The following is an 18866-nucleotide window of genomic DNA, read 5'->3' as shown; positions in this document are numbered from 1 at the left end:
ATTCGAGCTTGCACAAGAAGACTGAATCTCAGCCCACAGCCTAGGCTGACATGCCGATGGGCTAAGCCATGCCCAGACATCTGGTCCACAAAAACAGTAAAATAATAAATGTCTGTTTTAAGGCACAAATTTGTGGAAATTGTGCCATATAAGAAACTAACACACAATGGAATGCGAAGAGAATAACTGAATGCCAATTGAGAGCATTAGATGAGTGTGGCACTGAGCTGAGGAGACTTCAGAAGATACTCAACAGAATGCTTGTTGAAATTATTTTCTTTCTATCAATGAAGAATTTCTTTGTTTCATCTTTAAGGATAAAGAAGTTGAAGCTCAAAAATTAAGTAGTTTGCCCAAAGCAAAATAGTACCTGTTGCAGCCACTGTAGTCTACAGACAGTTGAGATGATCTCTTCTTATGGATGCATGAATTAATGCGGGACAGGTGGGTTTTGATTAGTCACTGTTACATGGTAAATATTATAGCATGGTGATAAAAAGAATTATGATAAAATGCCATTCTTTGGAATAGGAATACACAGTTTTTGGAGTTTAGTAGATCTAATCTCTTACTGCCCAAATGTTGGTGTCCCCTCCGAAAATTCATGTTGAAATCTGATCCCCAGTAAAACAGCATTTGGAGGCGGGGTCTTTGTGAGTTAATTAGGTCACGAGGGTGGAGGCCTTATGAATGGGATTAGTCTTTTTTTTGTGTGTGTGGGAGACGGAGTCTCACTCTGTCACCAGGCTGGAGTGCACTGGTGTGATCTCTCGGCTCACTGCAACCTCCACCTCCTGGGTTCAAACGATGCTTCAACCTTCTGAATAGCTGAGACTATAGTTACGTGCCACCATGCCCAGCTAATTTTTGTATTTTTAGTAGAGATGGGGTTTCACCATGTTGGCCAGGATGGCCTTGGTCTCATGACCTCGTGATCTACCTGCTTCAGCTTCTCAAAGTGCTGGGATTACAGGTGTGAGCCAACACACCTAGCCTAGTCCTATTTTAAGAAGTGACCAGAGAACTACCTCATTCTCTTCACTATATGATGCTATAACAAGAAACTAGCCATCTGCAACTTGGCACAGGGCCTTCACCCACACTCGACCATGCTAGCACCCTGATCTTAGACTTCCAGCCCCCAAAACTATAAGAAATAAATTTATATTGTTTACAGTCACCCAGTCTATGGTAATTTGTTACAGCAACTTTACCTGACTAAAACAGTGTCTAACATGTGGTCTTCAAAATAAAGAGGAAATAAATACCCACCATGGTTGGTATTACGGAAAGCGAACCTGTTTAATTATTGAGGCCAACATTTTTTTATCTTCACTATTCTCCCCCATTACGAGTTTGTGCACTCTTTCTCAAGAAGAAATGCTCGTTAGAGTCTGTGTGAACACTTACTAGTCTATAATTGGGAATGAACACAGCAAGAATTTTAGGAAACTCAGAATCTCCTGTAAGACTTAAATAGAATTTATAAAATCCAATATGTCAGAATGTGTTACCAGATATATCTACAAGGCAAAAACAATTTCCAGTGTGATATGCCGTTCAGTTTTATAAAAAGGAAAGCCCATCTAGAAGGCAACTTCAGTCAACCATGAGCATGGAGAAGCAGCTGTCGGCTGTGTCACTTGTCCCGTTCTCATCCTGGATTTGGCAAGTAGAGGTGAGATCTGAAGTAGTCTGTCGTCTGATGCCTTGGCTGTAAAGGTAACAGAACTGACGGAATAACCTTAGAACTGACAATGATCTGCTGAAAGTTACAGTCTACTGACATCTGTAGTTCCGTTTAAAGAACTGTTAGGAGCACTGAGAAAACTTTTGTTCTTTCTAATTAAATAATAGGTCAGTGTGACCTTTGTTGCCTTCTGGTTTCTGTACATCAAGTTCCTGTTGCAGATATCAAGTTTTTGCTTTTAGACCTCTGAATTAACTTGTAAGGTACTTTTTTCTTTCTTTCTTTCTTTCTTTCTTTTTTTTTTTTTGTTTAATAAAATCACCTTTTCTGACTTTCTTATACTTTAGAGTTTGGAAAGGAGACAGGTACAGAAGATATGAGTCAAGTTCATGAGAAAATCACCGTCTTTATTTTCTTAATTTTCCTGATTAAAACTCCTGATTTTAATATTGACTAAAATGCAAGTAAAATCAGAAATATATTTCTAATAATTTTTACTTAAAATAATTTCCACTTCTAATAATCAACTTAAAAATGACTATCAGCTTTGTGCCATTTACATTTTGAGATGCTGAGAAGAGCAGAAATTCAGTATAATAACCAGTCTGTGTCTTTAAGAAATTGACAATGGACTTGAAGAATATACTGAAAAAGCATAATTAATTACTCATAAAATTTTAAGATACAAGGGAAACTGAACATAAAAGTGATAGGATATAAGAGGAAAACTTTATCCACACAACAGACATGTAGGTTCAAATCTGTGTCTGCCACTAACCAGCTAGTTGGCAACCAACAAACTACAGCCACTCCTAATGTTGTTTACCTGGTGTTTAAATATGAGAGCTGGAAAAGATCATCTTAAACTGTCCTTAAAAATTATACTGCCTCAATTTCTGAATAGTTAGTTAGAACAAATAGGCTCATATTTACATCAAAAGTTTGTCTGCAATCAACTTGATTTCATTCTTATGCAGTATATTTTTTTACTTAGAAGAGAAAATAGTCTCTAGTGAAGATTCAAATCGTTGCCATTTGCTTAATAATTACTATGTGCAAGACATTTTCCATTAAACTTTTCAATTAATAATTAACAATATTACAGAATGGCTATTATCACATTCACCTTACATATAAGAAACTGAGCTCCAAAAGGATCAAGGACTTGCTTAAGGCTTCATAGCTAATAAGTGAAGAGCTGGAATTTGGACAAGGCTCCATATTACAGTAGATTTCTTGTCCATTTGTGCATTTAAAACGATCTCATCTAAACTATTTTATATAAGAAGCAGAAATTAAAAGAAAAACATGTATAGAACAGATGTACTTAATTTCAGAGACATTTAAAGATCCAGCATTTTATTTTTCATTTGGGCAGGTTAAATATTTTCATCAGCTTACTTCATAAGGAATTTGAGCTCTTGAAACTACAAAATTGATGTAGGCTTTACAGTCTTAGTTCTAAAAATCGATGTCTTTCTAGACTGAAATAAGGTCAGCCAAATGTGAAGATTTTAACACTTTTAGAAAATGGATTTGTTTTATATAGTTTTGTTGGCGATGGGGAGAATGATTTTCCATTCTCTACAGTTATTTCTTCTTTATTGTTCTTTATTTAAGGATATATTGACATTGAATAAGTCCCCTCTGCTATTAATTGAATAGTTTGTAACTACTTAAAGAAAAATACACTATAAGAACTGTTGACTGCAGATGGGAAAGAAGTGGGGGGGAAAGAAAGGCGGTGTGTGTGCATTCAAGGTAATACAAACAACACATTTTGTGAAGAATGCTATGCGAGGCACAGGGAAAATGTCAAATCTCTACAGAAGGTGTGGTCAGTCAAAGAATTCTTCCACATCATTTAGCAGGTGAGATGCTACCTTTTCATCAAGTATCTTACAAGACTCTTGTTATACAATGGAGAGGTGTTTATGGTAGGATATGCACTTAACAGCAATACACAGAGCGTGTACCTGTTACTTTTTTCCATTTCATAATGTGTGAAACAAATGTATAAACTATTTGTCATAAGAATTCTGATATATCAATTCAGTTGACATTGGAGTTTTAATAATCTTTTGTTAATGCTCACTCAATACACAATTTCTAAGAACTCTCCAAAATTAAAAATTAAAATGACACATTAAATAGCATGCTAATGGTAAATCAGCATTTGAATACTACTTTAACATGCCATTTCAAAAGGCTTCTGAAGTGCTATACTTAACAACCACTAGAGGACATTTGTTAAAGATTGAAAACAGTGCTATTAACTAACATATATTTTATATTGATTTTAATGAGTTGTCTCTATTTCTTCCCATCTCTCACTTCTCTTTCTAGAAAGCTGCTGTAATTCTTAGCCAATGTACATATCCTTATACTCCTATAATGTTAAAATGATCATACAATTTTGAGAAATCAAAACTGTGACTTGATAAGAGTAATTCTCCCGAGAATTTTTGTGACATAAATGTGCTGAGTCTTCCTTGCAAATATACCTGTGTTTTAGTCATTATGCTGAACTTTATATTAGTTACTAGATATTTTTGCCTCTCATTCTTGTTTCTCCTATGAATTAATTTATTATTTAAAAATAGCTTAAGAATGAACATTCTCTGCTTTCTTGGGCCCAATATGCTCCTTCATAGTTCCACTGGGCATACAACAATTATTTTTATTTTCCAGAAAAAAACTGAGACTGCTATTAGCTCCTCCTCCCTTAAAAATGCATCTATAAAATGTCCAAGTGTGGAAAGGAATACCAGTGTGTCCCATACCTGTGGTTGTATAATTATCCCCTAGTGTAAATTGCTGAGCAATTGGCCATTTCTTACCAACAAAGTCATTTTGTATATAGAATAGATAAAATAGGGATTCATTCTTTCACAAATATTTTGAAAATATCTACTACATTGCAAGGCAAAATGTTCATACTCAAAGTCCACCTACTGATGAATTCTAATAGAAATGAAACCATACATATTACCTTTAATGTAATGTGATAGAATTGCATATGAGGCTAAGCACTAAAACCAAATCCAATATGATTCTGCTAGTAGTTCCTTGTTGGGAAGTATCAGGAAGAGCCATTTCCTCTTTGAGGGAGTTCTCAGTTCTTCATCTGCAAACTCAGTAGCTGGACTAGAAAATACATGTGAAGGCAGCCACCTCTACACTTTTTCTGGCTCCATGACTCCTGTCTTCTATTCTGCTTTCAAGTCAATCATTGCAGAGAGCAAATCTCTTTTCTGAGTATTATAAATTATATTTTGATCTGAAAGCAACTCCTTCTGGAAAATGCTTATTTCTCTGTGTGAGCATCAAGACCTCATTTTTGATGCTTAATTAATGTTTAAGGCATGTTTTCTTGTGAGGTTAAGAACAGATGCTGGACAATAAATTTCATTTCAGAGTTGAGAATATCGGAAGTAAACAAACAGTTACTACATGACCCTCCGCACTACCAAAGGGAAGAACTAAGAACAGGAGCAGCAATAATAATAATAATAATGGCTAATACGTATAAATCCCTACCTTGAACCAGCCATGGTGCTAAGCACTTTGCATTTATTATCTAATGTAATCTTCATGACAAATCTATGAAGTAAGCATTATTATTCCTATTATGAGTGGCAAAAATGAGATTCAGAAAGCTTAAGCAATCATCTCAAATATACCCATTTAGTAAACGTGGCATTTGCTTTGTCTTGAAACCCAAAGGGCCATCTCTTTCCATTATATCATATCATTTATAATAAAGAATAATGCTACACTTCATAATATGGTTACCACAAACAATCCCTGTGCATGCATAGTCTGTTGTTGTAAACTAAAAAGTGACGTTGTGAATAATTCTTTGAACTATTACAATTTTAAGCATTCTATATGATATTTAAGCAGGGATAAATTGTGATATAAATCACAATAGTATACTGATATTACACTGCTTTCTTATGCGACATTTAAAATATAGATTTTAGGTACTATCTATAGTGTTAGTATCTGAACACTAAGTAAATTAATTTATTCAGCTAGTGTTTTTTTTTCTCTTTTTCTGTTTTCTTTTTTCTTTCTTTTTTTTTTTTTTTTGAGACGGAGTCTTGCTCTGTCATCCAGGCTGGAGTGCGGTGGCACGATCTCGGCTCACTGCAAGCTCCGCCTCCCAGGTTCACGCCATTCTCCTGCCTCAGCTTCCCAAGTAGCTGGGATTACAGGCACCCGCCACCACACCTGGTCAATTATATTTATTTATTTATTTTGTGTGTGTGTGTGTGTGTGTGTGTGTGTGTGTGTGTGTGTGTGTGTGTGTGTGTTTAGTAGAGACGGGGTTTCACCATGTTGGCCAGGATGGTCTCGATCTCCTGACCTTGTGATCCACCCACCTCGGCCTCTCAAACTGCTGGGATTACAGGTGGGAGCCACCACACCTGGCCTTTTTTTTTTTTTTTTCAAATAAAGTAATTGGTTGTCATTTTGGGATAATTATTTATAGGTGGACCATCAACACATTCCCAATTGATTCAAGTTTCCAAGACTGCCAGAGAAGCAGCAGAGAATCACTGAATCTTGGAGGGGGAAATACAAACAGGGGCCGCTGTAAGTATTACAACTAGTCTCTGGGAACACGAGTGTATACACACATGCATCATTGTATGTACAGACAAGTGCGTGCACACAATGGCACGAGAAGACCGTGAAATAAAATGAAACCAACATTGACTTAGAATAACCCTTTCAAAAGAACAGCAAGATGGAAGCTTAAAATTAAAACTGATAAATAAAAGGATGAGAACTTTTATGCGCATCTGAATTTATACATTGAGATTCAAATCTTGTACATATTTTAAAATGATATTTAGAGCAAATTATATTTTTTTTCCATTTTTCACACTTTTGGCTAATGATTTATTTTATTTTATTTTATAATGTTAAAAACACATGAAATTTACTGTCTTAACAAATTTGTAAATGTTCAATGCACTATTTCTGACTGTAAGTACAATGGTGTATAGCACATTCCTAAAATTTATTTGTCTGCTCAACTTCATGCCCATTAATAGTAATTAATTCTACATTTCCTCTTCCTTCCCAGCCCCTGGCACCCACCGCTCAACTCTAATCATATTTCTAAGATGTAGTATTACGGATAATCTTTTTTATACTTTTCTGCATTAATAATCAACAACTTTATTATTAATATTCAAATATTACTATAATCACTGAAAGACAGATACTGTATGATTCAACTTATATAAGGCATCTAAAATAGTCACAAGCTAGTGAGAATTAATCTAACAAATGATAGTTTAGTTAACCAAACCACCCACTATTTCTTCAATTAAAAAGCAAGCATGGGAATAGTAGTGTATACTTAATTTTGTAAGGTGAACCCATTGTACAATTGGAGATAAGATCACAGTCAAGAGTATCTTTTTATTTGCAAAAACAAAAAAAAAATCAGAATTCTCATATAACCCCCTCCCCAGTTTTGTGCTCAAGACTCTTACTAAGTAACTGGATTATCTGTGACAGACTGAGGTTGCCTAGAATTATCCAAATAGCTCTTTGAGGTGGTCAGTCCAATTTAAATGCAAAAAAACATCCTCCAAACCAATTTAATGGCATCAACCACTAAAGCAATTGTTTGAACTTTCAATAGAACATATTTTCACACTGTGTATTATGCCCATCTAGGCGCAACTCCAGATAAGCATGATTAAGATGACACAGTGACTTCACTCTCAAAATCGGAAGAACATTCACATGTATCATTCAAATTCTTCCGACAACCCTATAAGGCAAGGGAGAATAGGATGTGCGGCATTTTATGTGAATTGGAAAGGTTTGGCTGGGATTGCTGAGCACATCACCATGGAATGGTATTGTGTGGTGTCCCATGGTCAATGAAGGTGTTACTAAAAGTGCAAAAAGATGCACAATCCCAGGCCTGCATCATTTACTTCACTAGTAGGAAAATAGCCCTTTGAGGGCCGGGAATGGTGGCTCATGCCTGTAATCCCAGCACTTTGGGAGGCTGAGGCCAGCAGATCATGAGGTCAGAAGTTCAAGACCAGCCTGTCCAACATGGTGAAACCCCGTCCCTACTAAAAATACAAAAATTAGCTGGGTGTGGTGGTATGCACCTGTAGTCCCAGCTACTTGGGAGGCTCAGGCAGGAGAATCGCTTGAACCCGGGAGGCAGAGGTTGCAGTGAGCTGAGATCGTGCCACTGCACTCTACCCTGGGTGACAGAGCGAGACGCCAGCCTGGATGACAGAGCAAGACTCCATCTCAAAAAACAAAAATAAAACAAAAAAACAAACAAGAGCCCTTTGAGGTGGAAGCTAATAAGTGGGGCAAAGCTATTTTATTGATTTGTCTGCTCTGTTTTAGAGAAAATCAGCTATTTTCTCTTTATGCTATTTATGAAGGTTAATGCTTCTTAAATGTGAAGAGAGTGTGTGAAAACAATATAAATTTGTAGTCTGTTAGCAAAGTATATTCTATAATAGAATAGAATATAATGTAATATACTCAATAGAACATACTATATCTATAATAGAATATTAGAGAATACACTTTGCTAACAGACTACAAAATTTATATTATTTTGAATGTCTATTTTTTTTTTTTTAGCAAAAGTGAAATGCAAAGGAACAGCTATATAAATAAACCCCAGCCAAACTATATGGTAGATCTAATCAATCTCTTCTTGATCCCAAACTTAAATTCACAATAAGGAAAATGTCCAATTAACCAAAGGAGATTATAGATTCAAATTGATCCTGGTTGAAAAGATGATACACTTAATGGCAAAATAAAAACTAATGTGTAATTAATAACAATAAAACTACTTAGATTAAAAATATTTAGAAGAAATGTTGCATATTTCTCCACAAATCACAGACAAAAGATATGAAAATTCAGAAGGTCATTTTCTTTTGCAATATTTATGCTGGTGAGGTGACATAATATTTTCTTCTGCAATACATACATAGGAGATCTATATATGTAGGCATACTTTAACACTATAAATATTGTCCTTATCAATATGAAGTCTATGGAAATCTCAGCATGCAGTACATGCTTTCTGCAAATAACAGACACTGCTATATAAATCAAATGAACGTTCAGTCAATTCTTACAATGTGTCAATTTTTCTTTCATAGTTCCTAGGAACACAATGAGCTGATTTCTAGGTGACACTTCCGTACCATCTATACCAGCAGTTCTTACCCAGGGGCAGTTTCGTCCCTATGAGACTTTTGGGTCAATTTTGGTTGTCACAACTGAGGGAAATATGAGGTACTCCTAGTATTTAATGGGTAGAAACCGGGGACGTTGCTAAAGGTTCCAGTGTATGGGACAACTCTTTCCTCCAAAGCCAAGAATTATAGAGCCAAAAATATAAACAATGTCAAGGATGACAAACTTTAATCCCTACTGACAAAACTTTATCTTTGCTGAAAGTCAAAAATATAATTTGTTTTAAAACATTTATGTACTCTTTTATTTTAGAAAGAAGATACAAGAAGAAAAAATAGAAGATTAAAGAGAAAGGGTGGCATAATTTTTTTTTTAAATAGAAGAAATGAGGTGATCTAGAGTCATTATGGAAGGTCATGTGATGGATGAGGCAGGCTCTACTCTCAGGCTCAACTGTTTCTGGGCAAGTCCAGGCTAGGTCCACAGTGTTGGTTGACAAAGGAGGAAACACATTGCATTCTCTTGTCATTTTATGATCTCGACTTCAAATGACTTGTTTTACAGCATGATCTTAAATAAATTTGTAGCATATTTTAACTTAGACACTGTTGAAAAAGATCATCTTGGCCAGGTGCAGTGGCTCACCCCTGTAATCCCAGCACTTTGGGGGTCCAAGGTAGGAGAATTGCATAAACCCAGGAGTATAAAACCAACATTGGGAAAACAAACAAACAAACCAAACACAAACAAACAAACAAACAAAAAAACCCATCTCTACAAAAATATAAATTAAAAAAATTGGCCAGGGATGGTGGTGTGTACCTGTAGTCCCAGTTGCTCTAGAGGCTGGGGCAGGAGGATTGCTTAAGCCCAGAAAGTCGAGGCTACAATGAGTTATGATCACACCACTACACTGCAACCTGGGTGACAGAGTGAGAATGTCTCCAAAACAAATAAACAAACAAATGAGCAAACAAAACTCATCCAGAGAATGAATTGAAGCCACTTGCCCCACTGTATTACTCAGATAGGCTTCTGGGACCCTCACTGGGTAGGTTTTGTTGCAAAAATTACTAAACTTGCTTTTTGTTCGTTAACTTTGGCGTTAGTAAGTATATGTTATTTTGGCCAACAAAAAACATACCTGTAATAGATGGACACAACATGTTGAAATTTGGAGTAGAGATTAATGAGCGAAGCGGTTAAACCAATCATGTTCAGGGTCCAACTCAAATCAAAGTGAGCTCAGCCATATTTCCTCTCTGTCCTTTGCAATATAGAAAAACCTTGTAAAAGGATTGGGGGAAATAATTATATTTTCTATAGAAATGCAATGCTGTGGGAAAGAGGGTTTTTTCCCCCTTAATAAAACATTTGCACTTCAAAGTTTAGGAAGCTACTTGTCCATTTTCTAGTTTATATTTATGATACACAAATACGGCCAACATAGCAAGTTTAAAAGAGCACCTACAGCTAAATAGAAGGACGAAATATTTTTTTAACAGGAAAGAAAAACAGGGAAGTTTTTCTTCTCTGTTCTGATAACAGGGAAGAAAAAATTTTATATGGGATTTTACATGTTGTTGATTTGGCTAAAGTTAGTAATTAATGCAATCTATATGGTGAAATTAAAATCGCACTGTTGAGAACACTTGCACACAGGAAGGGGAACATCATACACCTGGGCCTGTTGTGGGGTGGGGGGAGGGGGAGGGATAGCATTAGGAGATATACCTAATGTAAATGACGAGTTAATGGGTGCAGCACACCAACATGGCACATGTATACATATGTAACAAACCTGCACGTTGTGCACATGTACCCTAGAACTTAAAGTATAATAAAAAAGAAAAAATAAAAATAAAATAAAATAAAATCAGATTGTTAAATCAAATTTACACAAAGCAAACGTCTTATGTAGGTCCGAAGATTATTAATAATTTTAGAGAACAAAACATTAAGAGCTTGTGGTGTAAGGCCTAACAGTAAGGCCCAGTTTATGTGTGCTTTGACATCTGGGAAAAGCCTGGAGGGTCTCCAGTGGCCTCACTGCAAGTTCCCCTCCCAACTTTGCGCCTGTGGATAAGTCCTGCAATAAAAAGATGCCGCTTCTCTCGGGGATCAAACATATTCCGCTTCTCCTTGAGTATTGGGTTTCCATTCCCTGCTACCCCACACCCACAGAATTAACCAAACAAGCCAATCACATCCTCTGTGGGAGCCAGGGGGAAGAACACTCTCTTGATACTACAAGTCCTGCCTCCTGCCGTGTCTGATTGTTCACTGTGTTCCCAAGGACAACCCCCATGTCCCCTGCAAGACGTGAGATGCCTTTCTCTCAAAGGCTATCTGGAAATATGACTAATAAACTCTGTTGGTCTCAGTTGCTCTACATCAGGTGTCAGGTGTTCATTCATGCCCATCACCCCAGGAGAGGAAACCCCCTACCCTTACCCATGGGATAAAGAGGAGGTAAGTAAAACAGAGGGACAAGCAAAGCAAGACGGGATCTGATACACACTGCATAGTTCCTCAGGCTTTTTCTTCTTGCATCAGACATGTGTTCTCTGGCCCAGAGTAATAGGGACAGTCTTTAACAAGCTATGCAGTTTATTGCCTCGCACAAGAGCATTTACGTTACGAAACATCTCCATTTCATTCCTCCATGGTCATCTAGCTGATAAGTGATTTTCCAGAGAGCCATGATCATATAGCTCAAGTTGCTAAGTGTTTACCATAAGAGATCTAACAGAGGGACATCTTGCTAAAAACATTCCATAAATAAGGACTTTTTTCCTAGGAAAGATTATTATTTGGGGGTGCTTGAGGGTAGAGTATACAAATGTTTACAAAATGATTGTTACAGGTTGAATGCTTTCTTTAATCCTTGAGATGATTCCCCCATTAACTGGTAATAAAACAGGATACTGACAGTTTCTTTAACTCCTCCAGTCCAGCCAAACAAGCATGAAAGGTGAAAAACTAATAGGACAGTATTTTGAGCATGTGAGAAAAAATATATATGCTTCCTTTAGAAGCATAGAAAATATAAAAAACTAAATTTGAAAATCTTGATTACTTCTTTTCAAGTCTAACTATAAAAGATCTGATACTATTCTAATAGGAATAAAAATATTTAATCTCTGAAAATCACTGATTTCTAATTCAAGTAATTTAAATTGCTGGAGATTTTAAAAGTGAGCATACTAAATAATTATTTTATTATGTTGTTACGTTTAATTCATGAGGACAATTACTGCCATCTTAAATATTTGCTCTTCTCTCCCTAGCTAAGCTAATTTAAATAGGTGATAATTAAAACTAACAACACAAGAATAAAAGCTAATAAAAGAATCACTTATATATATTTGCAGTGTTTTAAATTTTATTGCTTTCCTCACATTAAACGGATTATAAGTGAAATGTTGATGGACTCTGTAACTGTAACTTAGGCTTTAGTACTCTCTGTAATCATCTATCAAAAATAAGAATTAACATATATATCAAAGGTAGTTAAAATATCTCAGGGGGTAAAACTACCTGAGAAAATACACTAACTGATATTGATAAACTTTCTGCACCAAAATGCAATTAAAGCTTGAGTTGTGTTTATTTGCAAGCTATTCTTCAATGAGTCCAATATGAAGAAGATGGGTCATTTAAATTTTCCTGCTGGACATGTGGAATGCACAGTACTACTGAGGTATTTTTCTTACTGGATATCTCCTATATATTCTTATGGTGATAATCAATGGGCCAGAGCATTTCTATGGTCATTAGAATTCACAAAATTATATTTTCTGGGGGCCATCATTAAGATTATAAAAAGCCCTTGTGGGTGAAGAAGAAACAAAGAAGAATGAACCAGAGGAGAAGAGTATCAAATGTCAGAGAGGAAGCTCGACGCTAGATTGTTATGCAGGATTTCTAGGTCTGCGATTAATTCACTCAGCACGTCACGTAACTCTGTGGATTTTGGTTTCCTCATTAGTAAAATAAGGGATTGGGCTGGATGCTCTCTTGGGAACTTTTCAGCTTTGAAGTTCTCCTAGAGTACACACATGGCTCCTCTTTGTAGTAATCAAAATATCTTATTTATAAACCACAGTGAAATATGGTTCTTTTCCATTACCTTATCCTTCTCTTTAACCAGGCACCAAAATGTGTGTATATATACTTCTGTTTTAATATGTTTACATTTCTCGGGAAATTATTTTATGAAAAACTTGGGACTGATGTGTATAATAAAAGTTATACCCTCCATTATTCTAGAAAGTATACTGTTATTCATATTTCAGAGTGACAGACATAGGTCTAATTGCATATTACTCTCTGCCAGAAATTTTAATTTGCTTTTAAATCGACATTCTTGATTTTATATGTCAGTTTAACTTTGAAAGGTCCTGAAAGTAAATTTAAATTTAGATTTTACAGTAATATGATGTGACTCCAACTCTGTATCAGTGACATATTAAATAGTTCTCCAAAATACAAGCTAGCTGCCAATTGTAACTGTCTTGTTCCTAAATATAAAGGTAGGCTCACCATGTTCTCTCATTAAACAGTCAATTTTAAGTTTCTTCCAAGTAAACAAATTACACTAGAAAAAAACAATTAAATACTGATAGCATGTTTCCCCATAGAATAAAAAATGAGAACCTATATTTCCATGCTTTAAATTTGTTCATTTCAAATGTCACCCTCAAATGGTAATCCAGGAATGAGATCCACTGAGTATCTGATCCACTAGCTATCTACCTCAGTCAACCCCTGCCAGAAAGGCTTATACCCACATTACGTACAAATGTCTATCGTGTGCACCTTCATCGTTAGCCTTATCCCTACAATAATATTTATATGTACAGATCAAGAAGTCATTATCTCAAACTGACAAAGAATGACAATCTACAGAAATCCACATAATCTCAAACTGACACTGAATGACAATCCACAGAAATAGTCTATTACAAAGTACTCCAATTCTAGTTTGAAACACAAACTATTCTTAAAAGCACTAAAAATACTACATGTGCTCAAATCTAAGTTCCAGATCTCCTAATGGCAAGAACATTTCTGGTTACAACATACAATATTTTTAAAAATCTAATAACATGAAAACTTAGAACACAGCATATCCCAAATATGTCATATAGTACATGACAATTTTAATTATCTCTTTAATTACCAGTTTATTTTGTATAACTTGGCAGTGATATCTATTAAATCTATTTTTATGTTAAATTACTTTTATATTGACATTAATTTGGATCTTGAATTTTTTTTTCCTCTGATGATAAGCAATCCATATACATAACCCATGAAGCAACCTCAAAATTATGGTTTAAAATAATAAACAGAAATAATAATACAAGTTATACAAATATTTAAATTAGAAAAAACCACTGACTTATTTGCTTTATATAGCTCTGTTTGAACATCTATTATTATATTTAGTTTGGCAATTATTTCAATATTTTGTAGGCCCCCTAGAGCATTATTCAATATGAAGCAATAGAATCATATCCTGTTCCACCAATAAAATAATCTATACAGCCTCAAATAGAAAACAGTTTTCACTGGGGGAATAAATTATGTCTGTATCATTTATATTTGATGTCAGTTCACTTCAGCAAACATTTATTGTGTACAACGAGCCTACCATTTAAGAGGATGCCAGTGATGAATAAGGTGACACTTGCTGTCTCCTCCTCCCAGTATCTTACAGTTGACTTTACTTTGAATTATTTTGTTAAATATTCCATTGGAAATATTCATGTAATATTATGGTATATGATATCTGATAAACATTCTTATGAAAATAAACACGTGACTCACTGTGGAAATTCAGAGAATTCTTATTAAAGATTGCCTCTCAACTGAATCTTGAAAGATAAAAAAGATTGGTCAGGTAAGGATGACAGAGAGGGCATTTTGGTTAGAGAAAGTATCTCGAATGAGTGCGTGTTAAACAAGCAGGTCACTCATGTATCACGAAAGATAGCTTGTATTCATATTTGGATCATAAAACAATATGACAGGATTTAAGACTACAGAGGTAGTCGGTGGGTGGGGAGAAATTAAATTTCAAACAAACAGCTTGGACTTTACAGGCAATGTAGCATCATTAACATGTAGTCAGCCCAGATGTAATACGGTCAGATTTGCACTTAAGATTTAAAATTAGCAAAATGCTTTAAAAATAGTATAATTCAATGTTTTTAATCTTATTAATATTAATAAGATTAACAAATCTGTCATAAATATATTGATCCTCTAAGCAATGTAATAATTTATATATTTATCTATATACACTGGAATGAGACTTACGTTGCTAGCTAAAAACTCCAAATATGAAATAAATTATGTTCTTACCTCTGTGTCTCTGTGTCTCTGAAAATGTTAGTTCTTGTCTTGAATGCTCCTTTATACCTAATTTCTGTTGCTTCTTAGTGAAATCTTATTTCATTAATCAACATAGGTGAGGCTTCCCTCTCTGTCATAGCGTTTATCATAGAGGGTTTAAACTATTTACTTATTCATTTATTCTGCCAAAAATTAGTCTCCTTGAGTGCAGGGTTTATGCTTCAGGTTGTTTCTAAATGCCTGAATGCAATACGTGTTCACTGAATAAATTGAAGAGATTATAAAACCAAAATATAAGTATCTGGGACGCTTCTATATGATACAAAATTAAACATCTAATTTAAGTAGGAACACACAGGTTGACTTCCAAAACTGATGTTTTATTTTTTGCTCACTTAAACTGATGTAAACATAAATTCATAATGATTTTAATGAATCATTTATATATATATATATAATATTGTGTTGAATAGTGTTTCTGAAAGTCCATGTCCACTCAAAACCTCAAAGCATGGCCTTATTTCAAAATTCGGTCATTGTGGATTGTTAAGATAAGGTCATCCTGGTTTCGGGTAGATCCTAATTCCAATAACCGATGTCCTTAGAAGAAGACTATGTGAAGACATAGAGACACAGACAAAAGCGAAGAAGTTCATGTGAACGTGAACCCAAAGGCAGAGATTGAAATGAGGCAGGAACGAGCCAAAGAACGCCAAGGACTTCTGGCCACCACCAGGAGATGGGTGAGGGACATGGAATGTTTCTCTCTCCAAGCTTCCAGAAGGAACTACCCTTGCTAACACCTTGACTTCAGACTGTGCCCTCTAGAACCATGATAGAATACCTTTCTATTGTCTTAAATTTGTCTTAAGATTGCAGAACTATTTTACAGAGACCCCAGGAAACTAACACATCTGTACTTGGCAGCATCTCTTGCCTAAGCAGAATGAGAGTGAGGGGAGTTAGTGTGTGTCCTGAGAAGAGGGTATTCTCACTAGAGATGCAGATGTGCCATCAATCAAACACTGTCTTTTATTTATTTGTATTTAACTTCTCCTGATATGTTTTCCTTTTTTCTCAGGCAGCAACATAATTTTCCATTATGATTTGCACTCAGTGACATACAGTTTCTATTATTTATTCATCCAAATTAAAAGCCTATATAAAAATTACTTTCGTTGCATGTACGTTGGTTTCCCAAGGTGCCGTCCTTACTTTTAAGAGGACTCTGGCTAAAAGCTAATTAAGTATTTGCCATCAAAAATGCTCAGTACTTTAATCAATGCACTGGGTTTGGCTTTTTAAAATGAATGTTTGAGTAATGCAGCCATAAATGATTTTTTGAAATTATTAATCTGAGACCTCTTCCTTTTGCTTTATGAAGTCCCACTGGTATCGCGTAAGAAGATCAGTGTCTGTGCTGTGGGAGGAAGCTCACTGAATCAAAAGGCATGGGACATATTGCTAAGTTTTAAAAATAACTTAATGCACTTGTTTCAACTAAACTTGAGGGAAAACCAAACGTAGAGGAAGCAGAATGTTTCAAAATGAGCTTAGATTTACTAAAATTGGAATTCATATTATATTCAAGACAAGTCAGGAAATAGGAACAATAGAAGCCCTAAAGGCTTCAAAGCAGTGGCCTGGAACGAAATTCTCCACCTGGAATAGAGTCAGCGTCTTATTTTAACCTTGAGAAGTACCTCATTGCTCAGACGACAAAGTGATCATGGAGGAAATGCACAGAGGAAAGATGGCAAACACAAGGGGAGTTACACCAGACTCACGGTCAAACAGAAACAGTGCTCACATTATTATTTCTCTCTCTCTCTAGTTTTCTGGCAAACTTTGTGGTGAAAGAAGTCCCATTCTCTTGCAGGTTTAAGATGGATCCCAGGTACACGCTCTCAGTAGTTTCCAGACAGATTAGAGAATTCATCTCTCTTCCACAGGCAGGATCAAAACGATGTTTCTCCTTGCTGAGACCCTAGAGTACACAGCACTGCTATTCTCTAGGAGGGCAAAATGGGAGGGCTGTGTCTAATCTACATTTCCCAACTCAAAGTTCTATGATTCCTTTTGTCATTGAAAAATCAAAAGAAAGCTCTTGAGACAACAGTTCACTAAGCTCGGGTACACAGAGTATCATCTTCTAAGGGCTCTTTCTAGTTTGAACTCTAGTATAGAAAATTTACATCGAAGTAACTTTTGGAAAGTGTTTCATAACAAATACATTTAACATATATATATTTTAAAATATAAACACGTATATTTTTCTTGGAAACGGGATAAATGTAATTTGCATTCTTCGCAAATAATAAATGGAAAACCATCTTATCTGGACATTTGGTGTATGCTCTGGTATGAACACATCCTTCAGAGTTCAATATTTGGAAACTTAACCCCCAATGCAACAGTGTGGAGAGGTGGGACTTTTAAGACATGAATAGGTCATGAGGGCCCAGTTTTCTATTATGACATGATACAAAAAGAAGGCCCTCACCAGATGCATGTCCCTTGACCTTGAGCTCCCCAGCCTCCGGAACTGTAAGAAATAGACCTGTGTTCATTCTAGATTACCCAGTCTCAGATATTCTGTTATAGTAACACAAAACAGACTAAAACTGTGTGGTTAGTAAGATGACTGGTCATTACATTATTGACAGTAAAGACAGTTTTCAGGATAATTAAATTTTTGTCTTTCAAACTAAGAAAAAAAAATAGAGACTGACACTTAACTTTTATAGGTCCTTCATGTTATAAAAAGACATGAAAAAATAGATGCTTTGTCTCCTCTAAGCTGCACTGTCCAATGTTAGCCAGTAGTCACATTATTTAAATCTGAATTCAAATGAATTAAAAATTAAATGAAATTAAAATTTTAGTTCCACAGTTGTCTTAGCTACATTTCACATGCTAATAGGCACATATGGTTAGTGGTTAGAGCACACTGACAACATCTACATCTTTGTAGAAAGTTCTATCAGAGAACATTGCTCAGGCCTATTTTTGTCTTTTCTTTCCTAAAATATATTGACTCTTGTGTTAGTTTCATGTTGTTGCTATAACAGATTATCCCAAACTTAGTGACTTAAAATAACAGAAATTTGTTGTTTCACAACTTCGGAGGTCAGAAGTTCCAAAGCGGTGTCACTGAATGAAATCGATGTGTTGGCAAGATCACATTCCCTCCAGAGAAAATCTGCCCCTTTCCTTTCCCTCTCCTGGTAGCTGCTGGCATTCCTTGGCTTATCGTCACATCACTGCAGTCTCTGGTTCCAAGGTGTTCACATTCTCTGCTTTCCTATCTGTGAAATCTCTCCCTGCCTACCTTTCACAATGATACATGTGATTGCACTTAGGGCCCACCTGGCTAATGTAAAATTGTCTTTCCCTGTCATGATTGTTAACTCACATCTGCAAATACTTACATGCTTACAACTTCCAAGAATAAAGGCTTTATGTTATGAGAGGTCATTACCCAACTTACTACATCCAACTGAAATGCTACTTTCTAAATTTTATGTTGCTAAGTTACTTACTCCACTGGTATCCATTGATATAAATGTTAATATAGTTTCCCAAACCTATATGATTTTCC

At 35.5% G+C, this 18866-nt stretch overlaps 1 protein-coding gene and 1 long non-coding RNA gene across 2 annotated transcripts in view; one reads left to right on the top strand and one right to left on the bottom strand.

Annotated features, from left to right (window-relative positions):
- The window catches only part of CNTNAP2 (contactin associated protein 2), a 2262889-nt gene that overhangs the window by 1358093 nt on the left and 885930 nt on the right, over positions 1 to 18866 (bottom strand). The window lies entirely within an intron of this gene.
- On the top strand, positions 1570 to 10179 carry LOC123572159 (uncharacterized). Its single transcript, XR_006696473.2, has 3 exons — positions 1570 to 1678; positions 6189 to 6292; positions 9215 to 10179. It is a non-coding gene; the product is annotated as an uncharacterized lncRNA (long non-coding RNA).

Source organism: Macaca fascicularis, chromosome 3 (genome assembly GCF_037993035.2).
Source record: "Macaca fascicularis isolate 582-1 chromosome 3, T2T-MFA8v1.1".
NCBI classification, from domain to species: domain Eukaryota; kingdom Metazoa; phylum Chordata; class Mammalia; order Primates; family Cercopithecidae; genus Macaca; species Macaca fascicularis.
This window is presented reverse-complemented; position numbering and strand designations above follow the sequence as displayed.